At 37.1% G+C, this 8,451-nt stretch overlaps 1 pseudogene; it reads left to right on the top strand.

Annotated features, from left to right (window-relative positions):
* Positions 1 to 4,585: 4,585 nt before the first annotated feature.
* LOC122085405 lies at positions 4,586 to 8,451 on the top strand (annotated as a pseudogene).

Genomic DNA, 8,451 nt, shown 5'->3' with positions numbered 1-8,451 from the left:
AATTTAATAAAAGGGGACGAAATGTAAGGAGTGAGAGTGAGCCAGGTTTGATAATCCCATTGGTTGTCTGCCATGTGAACAACATCTCCTAAAATAGTGTAGCCACCATGTGGGATATGAGTAGGGCACCCAATGTAAGGAGAATATGATAAGTTGAAAGGTGATTATGATGATATTATGTAATTATAAGAATGTTTTTCCAATAATAAAGTTTACTTTGAAGAGGTACCCTAGAAACTTGTGGTGCCCATGTTGTGGTTTGAGGCTTTTGATACCCAGGTGCCATAGGGCACAAGTTTCCTGCATATGGGAGTTCTTCCACACTTACCCATTCAGTTTCTGCTAATGTATCATGATTGGGTGATGCCTAGATTTCATTGTAGATAAATCACGGATGGATCCTAAAGTTTCTTATTGATATGTCAGGTTTCATATCAAATGTAGGCTCCTTTTGTTATAAATTAATGAAATAAAGGGAATGAAACTGAAATTAAATCAATATGATATGAAACATTTTGTAATAATTAGCTACAAAATTGTTGACCTAAAAAACTAGTAAGATTGTATAATTAATTTCAAAACATTCTAAATTTAATCACTAAATTGTATTTTATTTTACAATTAAGTATTCGGATTCATAAAGAAAAATAAATATTTTTTCATTGATAAAGTTTAAATTGTCATATTTAATAATAATAAAAAAAAAAAAAAATCTTACTGTAACCAAAATGGTGAAGCAATCATGATTTCAAATTTTTCCCTTCTCAGATTTCCTTCCCTACCTTTTACTTTCAATTAGATGACTGAGTCTCCACTTCTCTTTAACTACAACCAAGTCGAGTAATAGTGACAAAATAAAACATTAAAAAATTCAGTCCTAAGGAGATGATGCATAGGTCACCAAGGCAAGTATGTTCACACATGAGAATGAGATTTGTAGAGGTATACAAGTGAATATGAGTTTAGAATTTGTCCAGACCTCACCCTATCAATCCAACAAATTCTATATTTTGGCAGAAGTTTCTGTGCTCGATCATGCATGTTCACAATGGACATTAGTTGCAATCAATGGCCATCTGAAATAAACACCCATGCCTCCTCTACTTTGTGGAGTCGATGGAAGAATCTCCTGTGCATGAATAGCTTCCCACTTATTTAAGAAAAATAAATTTCATTTAGAAAAGAAATGACTGCATTTAATAAGAGTCTAAGATATATAGTTATTTCAATGATGATACAAAAGTTTATATTTTCCTTTCAAAACTGATTTGATTAACTTCACTCCTTCCTTTCCTTACAACCAAATGGAATCATAGTGACAGATCAAGTATGAAAAATTCAGCAGTAAGAAAATGGTATGCACAGAAAAGGCATGCATGAAAGTTCAAACATGGGAATGGGACACAAGTATGCAATTGAATATATGAGTTTAGAATTTGACACATCGATTACAAAATATCAATTTCCATTTTAGTACATTGAAATATCCCATTAAAAATCTTAGATCACAAAGTTCCATTTTCATATTTTTTTTGGTAAAGCCATTTTCATCTTTAGTGGATTCAAATATCCCAGTAGAGCTGCTCACCATTTCCAAAAAAATAGGGTTTTAAGGTCAGCAACCCGCATCAACACTGGTAAGAAAAGCAGCTTAGAAAGAGGTGGAGTTAAAAACTTGGCGAAAGGACAAAAATTTTCATCCTCCAATGGGTGATGCTAGTAATAAGAGGTGAACATGAGAACTAGGGGTGTCAACGGTCCAGTTTGGTGCGGTTTCGGTCCGGTTCCACTGGTTTCGGTGTGACTTTAGAACTGACCGAAACCGACCCATTAAGGATTTATCGGTTTCGGTCCGGTGTCGGTTTCGGTGCGGTTTGGGTTCGGGTTGATACCGGTTTGGATTTATCAAGTTCATTTCGGTTTGGATCGGTTTTTTAAACTGGTATAGAGAACCGGTATGGAGCCATTAGGAAACAAGAAGCTGCTGACCTGCTGAAAACCAATATTTGACAATTCAATTAATATTTGAAAAATGAAAAACAACCAATATATTTAACTTAAAACTAGTTAACTATTTAACTTAAAACTAGTTAAAAATTCCCCATTATATTATTATGTTTGGAGATTGTTAATTAACTAGGACTTGATGAGATAAAGAAAACCAATTCAAAACAAGATTGTATCTATAGAGACCTTATACAACTTGGAGCCTTGGACGAAAACAGGTAAAAATAGTTTGAAGTGGAAAGAAACTGAAAGCAAAACTCAAACAGAATTCCACACTATACTAGGAATAGAATTCTCACTAAGACTAGAATTTCTAAAGAAACTTGGAATTTTGAAACTAATGAAACCGTGCCCCATTCTTCTTCTCTTGGCATTGATGCTAGTGCCTTGATACTGCATCTAGTTGCCATAGATGTCCTCTGAGTCTGGGCTCAGTAAAATCTGTTCATCGGCTTGAAAATAAGTGAAACAACAGAAGGGTAAGTTGGATTCATCAACAAAAACACAAGGACATCAGATTTGAGCTAACGAACAAATAAAGAAACAGTAATGCAAAAAACAAGTATGCTATAGAAGAACAGAGAGGGCTCACTAAAATCTGCTCATTGGCATGAAAATAAGTGAAATAATAAAGGGTAGGTTGGATTCATCAACAAAAACACAGAGGACCATAGATATGAACACTAATGAACAAATTAAGAAACAATAATGCGAACACCATGTCTGCTATAGAAGAACAGAGAATCAGAAAGTGAAGAAGAAAAAGAGGGCTAAAAAAATCTCATCATTGTCATGAAAATAACCAAAATAACGAAAAGGGTAAGTTGCATTCATCAACAAACACAGAGGACAATAAGATTTGAACAATAACAAACAAATAAAGAAACAAAAAAACAAACACCAGGTATGCCTGCTAGCCGAGTGAAGAAAAGCATACCTGCTGGGTTAGAGCGGTAGTTAGACCACCGTGCTGCATTTAAAAAAAAAAAAAAGGAACGAAGATGATTTGGTGTTGTACCTTAGTTTAGAGCAGCAGTTAGACCACTGTGCATTCCTCCAGGAGCCCTCCTTGCCAATCAATAAGAAGTCGTTCTCTATTCTCCAGCCCCTTTACTAATGCTATAAGGTAATAACAAAATGGGGTAAAGTTAGGGTTTAGGAGAAGTGAAAGATGATGGTGATAGGTTTCATGATAGAAGAGAAGACAAAGCGCAGAATTAGGAAAAAAGCGCGAGCCAAGGACAATAGAGTGTTGGACTTCCAAATTCCATTCTAATGTTCGATCAGCAGCGGCTCGTACAGAGTACGCCACCTCCAGCACAAACACCCCATAAGGCCATAACTGTACTCTGTACACATCGCTTGCCGTCGTCGCTATTACGTTCGCCAACTCCGGCGCTAGGGCCCATGGCCATAACCGCTGGTCCGCTGGCCGCTGGCCACTGCTGCCTGCTGCTCACTCCGTCACGGCGTCACCAACCTAGGTTTTTAACTTTTCATTCTTTCGAAAAATTAGGGTTTTCAGGTTTTGAAAGGTTGAAGTGTTGAACTGTTGAAGTTAAAATGTCGAATTTGTATTAGGGGTTAAACGGTGGGCTCGGGTCGGTTTGGATCAGTTTCGGTTTCGGTGCATATTTCCGGCGTTTTCGGTGGCCCAACGGGCTAACCCGAACCGAACCAAACCGAAACCGGATTCAATTTAATATACAAACCGAAACCAGCCCAATAAGCCAACGGTTTGTTTGGATCGGGCTTAATCGATTCGGTCCGATCCGGTTTGGATATTGACACCCCTAATGAGAACCCCAACACCCCCCCCCCCCCCAAAAAAAAAAAACCCGGTAGTACTTTGTTGATGGGTGTCACGTCGAGGAATGATAGCTTCAGGTCAACCCATAATGGTCTCCCCTCCCTAAGCTCATAGGATCTAATAAGACTTCTTTCAAATCTCGGGGATTGTAGACTAACCACCTTCAGCGGTTTTAAAAATGATGGAGCTTGTGTCTCACTCTCTCTCTCTCTAATGCAGAGAGAGAGAGAGAGAGAGAGAGAGAGAGAGAGAATATAATAGCTCTCTCGAAGAAAATTGGGAAACCCACCCATGCACCACCGCCCATAAAAAAGAAAGGTACGTAGTTTCTTCCCCAGACTTACCTTCATTTTGTTATTCATATATATATATATATATATATATCCATTGTTCATCATCTTCATGGCTACAACATTTTCTTACTCTTGTTGAAGTGTATAACTATAAAGAGTGTTTGATTTAGAAGAGTATCCATTGATGGCAGAAGTTCAAGTCCCAGAAGCCAATGTTGAGGTTCTACCTGTTTCCAATGTCCAGAAGGTCCCAGTTGTCTCTGAGGCTGCTCCAGCTAATGGAAAGAAGAGAAAGCTACCCTTGTTTGTTATATTCAATGATGCATGGTACTGTTCTGCTTTCTGGGTTCTGTTCCAATTAATATTGTTTTCTTGGTTACATTCAAATCTCATAGTTGCATCCTCAATTACTGAAAAAGAATGAAAGAGAATACAAGGTGCCCAGATGAAAGCTAATATGAGATTCTACAATTGCATGGACAGGTTGATCTTCAAGAAGGATGAGCTTGCCATGGAGATATTACGTATTGCAGTTCCTGCAGCTTTGGCTTTAACAGCTGACCCCATTGCTTCATTGATCGACACTACATTCATTGGACAACTAGGTACAACTAGGTACATACTCTGTGAATCCAGCACATAGCGACGCTGGATGCAGCCTCTGCTGGTAGAGCAGGGCCAGGTTTGTGGTCTAGGGAAACTCCTGTCATAGGCATCACCTCCCTCTTGTGTGTGTGAGTAAAGTCCCCTTGGAAAGTTCTATAAAATGTAAATAAACCCAAAAAAAAAAAAACCAACAATGTCCTCTTCACTCAGTATTTTCAGAATCTGGATCCTCTCCCCACATGGTGACCTCACCCTATAGGATCTCACCATTTATTGGGTATCGGGCCACAGTCATTAATGATGGGCAACTCCTCTCCCCACGTAGGGAGCTGATCTGGATTCCAGACTTAGCCATTAGGGTATTAGAGTTTGTGTCTTACAACTAGCAGCAAGTTAGCTTGCTTATGTAAGAATAGAACTCTACATAACTAGTCATCATGGTGGCTGATTCTTTGCTCCACTTATCTAATGTTGGAACTACTACTATGCTTTTTCATACTTGTGGATTATTTTCCACTTTCTCTTGCTGTTATTATTTGTTCTCTCTAAAGACTCCATTCATAGCTTATAAATTTTCTGTGTTTATCTGTAATATAAAGGTGCTGTGGAGCTTGCTGCGGTGGGAGTAGCTATATCTGTGTTTAATCAAGTGTCAAGGATAACAGTATTTCCAATTGCTAGCATTACAACTACTTCTGTTGCAGAGGATGCAAGTATTGGAAGATTACAGGCTAAAGAATCAGAAATTGAAAATGTAGAGAAAGGGTTGGCCACATGCAATGAAATGGAGTTAATTCAAGAATGTGGTATATATGTTTCCACTTGTCTTTTTAACCTCTTTCTATGGTAGGATTACTAGTCATGGACTAGGTCCTTGGTGCCTTCATGTACTTGAGGAGCTCCTTAACTAAATAAAGGCACCCAAGGTCCTAGATTAACCAATGTGGAATTATTCTCAATACAATTACTTCAATGCAGCCTCAATTAGTATAACCCAATCTATTCAAAAAATAATTAGTTATTATGTCCTTCATTTCAGATACAGAGAAAACTGCCTGCCAACAATCTTCAAATACCATTGAAAAGTTACAAATGTCCAAATCTAAGCGTGAAAGGATGAATATTCCATCATCATCATCAGCATTGGTTGTTAGTGGGATACTTGGCCTTCTCCAGACCATATTCCTCATTTTTGCCTCAAAACCTCTATTGAGACTCATGGGTTTGAAAGTTGTAAGTGTTCTCACCAGGAAATTACACTACCTTCATTGAATGGCTGTTTCTTTGTATTTTAAATGGTAATGAACTATCATTAAGTAATTTTAATTATTACTTAATGGTACATAGGGCACCTCTATGATGAAACCAGCTCAAAGGTACTTGATATTAAGGGCACTTGGTTCTCCATCTGTTCTTCTTTCTTTGGCTCTCCAAGGGATCTTTCGAGGATTTAAGGACACCAAAACTCCTTTATATGCTATTGGTACACATAAGTCCTTGTTATATATGTATACTTGCCTAGTAATTCCCTTCACATTTAATGTTTGGAATGTTTAAACCCTACATCTAATACATACTTTTATTTGAAACAGTGGCAGGAGATCTAATTAATATAATTTTAGACCCAATACTGATATTTGTTTTCCATTTGGGAGTCAGTGGAGCAGCCCTTGCCCATTGCATTTCTCAGTAAGTCATACCCTCTTGCAATTCAAATTATTATTATTATTATTATTATTATTATTATTATTATTTTTAGGTAACATCTTTTGTTTTTCTCACATTATTTTTTATGCTTTATGTACTTAATTTCAATAGTATTGATGTGGAGATTAATGAGATAAGTTGATCTCTTAGCTCCAAGTTTCAAAGATCTACAACTTGGAAAGTTTTTTAAAGATGGTAAGTGCCTGGTTTATGCATTACTGAAGCCACTGATTTCCTCTTTATTCATATTCTTTGCACTTGCGTATCTATTTCTCAGGAAGAATTCAGTTTTTTAATGAATGATATTTATAATAGACCCTTGTCTTACTTTGTTTTTGTACTTGGACCCAGGATTTCTGCTCCTTATGAGGGTAATTGCTTTTACATTCTGTGTTACCCTAGCAACATCAATGGCTGCAAGACTAGGTTCAAATTCAATGGCCGCTTTTAATATCTGCCTCCAGATCTGGTTAACAACATCTCTTCTCGCTGATGGATTGGCTGTTGTTGGACAGGTAATAAATCCACAACATCTTTTCTTTTCTTTTTTTTTATTTATTTATTTTTTTTTTTTATTGCATGTATAATCAAGAAATGTGCATGGCATTGAAATTTTTTGATAATGACATAATGATTGGTTATTTTCAAATTATTTTTGAAAACCCTTTTATTCTCCTAAAGAACTTATGGATTCTATATGCACCTATAGAGGTGTCATTCAAACACTCCTTAATTTCATATCTCATACTATATGCTAGCTGAATAGTCTCACCCTCTTTCAGGTAATACCTGCAACTGCGTTTGTGGAAAAAGATTACGAAAAGGCAAAAGCCACAGCAACCCAAGTATTACAGGTGCATCATTTGTCCACAAAAATATCAAATAAGTGTGTTTTTTTTTTTTTTTTTTTGGTAGATGTTCTAGTTGTATTTGAAATGTCATGATTTCATCTAAAAGTTGTAGATAAATCATTGCAGAGGAGTTTGGTACTAGGGTTTGCGCTTGCAATCTTCATTGGAGTTGGCTTGCGATTTGGAGCAGGAATATTTACTCAAGACAAAGCTGTTATCCACATCATACATATAGCCCTTCCGGTATCTCTTTCTTCCTCCCCCTAAGCAAAACACACAGAATTATTTTTTTTCCATGAAAATGGTAACCCCATGAAAACTTGGTGTCCAGATCAGCTCCCCACATGGGGGTGGGGGAGTAACCCTCCATTCTTCCCCACATAAGGATCCACCGTCCATAGAGGATCAAACCCCCCTCTGACACGATTCAGACTCCCCATAGATGGTGGATCTTCATTTAGGGATATCACCTCATGGGGAGAGGATCCAGACTCGAAAACTTGATGCCCAGATTTCACATCTACCAATCAGCTGTTGGGAAAATAAACTTTCTTTTACCTCATTCCTCATTCCTAACGGGATTCGCAAGGGCAAAAGATGTATTTGTGTTGAAATCATGAGCAGCATTATTCAATTTTCCATTACCTTAGCAAAACCCTTTTTTTCTATATTATTTAGAGAATACAAATAATTTTTGTGACTGAATATGTCTACTTTTATCCAATAGTTTGTTGCAGCAACTCAGCCTCTGAATACCTTAGCTTTTGTCTATGATGGTGTCAACTATGGAGCATCAGATTATGCATTTTCTGCATACTCCATGGTAAGTATTGGATACAGAAACCTTAGAACTACTTGACTCATTTGAAATTTGTTTCTGAAAATAACTCTACTCTTTCTTCTTCAATTCAGATCCCAGTAGCTGCAGTGAGCATACTGTCCATAGTGTTTTTATCTTCTAGCAATGGTTTTGTTGGAATCTGGACTGCTTTGACAATCTATATGACTTTGCGTGCATCCGCTGGCTTTTGGAGGTAATTTCATCTCCAATTCCATTCTCAGTATAGTATATGAATTAATTGTTTTCTCTTTATCTTGTTTTTATCTTCTCTTTCAACACCTTTGTTATTGGAGGATAGGCTATGGAACTGGACCATGGACATTCTTAAGGAACTAG

The sequence above is a fragment of the Macadamia integrifolia genome, chromosome 8 (genome assembly GCF_013358625.1).
Source record: "Macadamia integrifolia cultivar HAES 741 chromosome 8, SCU_Mint_v3, whole genome shotgun sequence".
Classification (NCBI taxonomy): Eukaryota; Viridiplantae; Streptophyta; class Magnoliopsida; order Proteales; family Proteaceae; genus Macadamia; species Macadamia integrifolia.
This window is presented reverse-complemented; position numbering and strand designations above follow the sequence as displayed.